The sequence below is a fragment of the Ctenocephalides felis genome, unplaced genomic scaffold (assembly GCF_003426905.1).
Source record: "Ctenocephalides felis isolate EL2017-DRISC unplaced genomic scaffold, ASM342690v1 CF-g0.4_SCAFFOLD_00845, whole genome shotgun sequence".
In the NCBI taxonomy this organism is placed as follows: Eukaryota; Metazoa; Arthropoda; class Insecta; order Siphonaptera; family Pulicidae; genus Ctenocephalides; species Ctenocephalides felis.
In genome coordinates this window covers 74,396,661-74,398,810 of record NW_020536999.1, presented here as the reverse complement: position 1 = coordinate 74,398,810, position 2,150 = coordinate 74,396,661, and positions in this window count along the sequence as shown.

Genomic DNA, 2,150 nt, shown 5'->3' with positions numbered 1-2,150 from the left:
AATTGAATGTTCTTTTAGATCATTCAAATCGGATACTCCGTTCTCTCAAAAATTCGATTTCTATCTTATGCACTCTTTGCTCGTTATCTCCGTACCTGCTGGACCTGCTCTACCAAAAACTAATCAGCTCTTTTCCTTATCAATAGGAATCGAATGTTTTTCAACCATTCAAATCGGCTGATCCGTACGCCCGAAACGTAGGCGAAAATTTGTATCCATACATACATACACACACACCACATCCATTTTTTTGAGGTATGCCAAAATGTTCAGAACCTTCAAAACGTCGAGAATGTAAAAATTTCAATTCCGATTTTCGGCCCATTACTTACCCTACGGGAAAAAAAAAAAAAATAATTGTTGTAGTTATTTTCATTTTTCTTACAATCATATTTTTGTTACATAAAGTACAATAAATAACTATCCTTAATTTCATGATTTTATTACTTTTCCTTTCGCCCGAAAAAAAAATGTCAAAACACACGTTTTTTTTGGATGCTACAGTGGTGTAACCCCTTAAACTCTGTCTTAAGGTAGACATTGATATATTATGAAGTACAGGAACAGAATAGTAAATTTCGGAAACAAACAGACGTATAAAACTAAAAAGAAAAAATGATTTTTAATTATTTGTCGAACAATGTAGGAGATTTAAATAAGAAAAAGAGTGCGCGTAAGGATCACAGACGATTGAAGTAAAACTTATTTGTAATTATATTGTAGCAAATTTAAGTTGAGTAAAAATAAATACATCATATAAAAATTTCGAATAATGTTTATTAGTAATATGGTAACACTCGTGATGCACACATTTATTAGTGTCGTCAATCATTATACACATTTATATAATGATAAATTATAAATTATATATTTATGATTACATTAAAAATATGTATAATATTTACAAACAATAATGTAATCAAAGTCGTACTTGAAATATGACATGATCGTTTTAAACTAATTGCTGATTAATAAATTCTATAATATTCATTCACTAAGTGGATTATGTTAAACAACGCCTAAACAAATATTGTTTTTGCAAATTAACTCATCCTGTAACAATTGTGTTTGAAGAACTTCATGTAATTAAAATTAACATACATTCATTTACTGTTTGTATTTTTTTACTTTTTCGCTGACGATATAATCTCATTCCTTGAACAGCTGTAATATCCGTCTTGCCTAACAAATTGAAGCCATACTTTTATATTTGTTTTATTTATCAAGCCCTGCACATAGCTTGATCTATGAATCATTTGCTTTTTTATGTGAACGTCAATGCAATGATCATCATCAATATTACGAGGTAATAAATTAACCATATTATTACTGTCAACAGGCATATTTATAATTTGGCCAAACATTCCAAATTGTCCATTTGCATGTCGCAATCGTCTAATTTGCATGAAACACAACCTAGGTGAAATTAACCTCTCAGATACAATATCTAGTTTAGGTAGATAATTTGGTATAGGTGGAAATACAAACCCGTTAAACTTACACAAAGTGGGAATTTTACTCGAATTTAATATCTTTCGACAAGTTTGACACCCAACCTGATTATTTAAATCAATATTCAAAAAACATTATTAAGAATTTGTTTTTGAGCATCATTTGATATTTCTAAGTCACTTTAAAGCCAAAGTCGATCACACACAAAACATACATAGCCAAAGCTATCATTTCTTACGCAGCGCAAATTTTTTCTTAGTTTCATTATTTATTTGCGATCATTTGCACTACAATTATTTATGGGGGACGGGATAAAATATTCTTCCGATCCTGACATTTTTATTAACTCACGAATTATACTGCTAACCCATGTCGCGCCTAAAGAAGTTTTACTTCAAAAAATGTCTAGAGACTACGAGCTAAATACAAAACTCAAGTAAAAGTCGACACATTTTTTCTTGTTTTTGACATTTGATGTATTTTTTGTTTTGCTCGCGGACTAGATTGAATAATTGCGATAGCTGCACTTACTAGCGTCGTAGTCTTCAACTTCACGTTGGCGTTTTCGTTGCATTTGTACGGATTTACACCCGTGTCGCGTCTAATGAAGTTTTTACACCCATGTCGCGCCTAAAGAAGTTTTACTTCAATAATGTAACATGTTGTGATCAGATCTATATTGGAAACATTCATAAGTA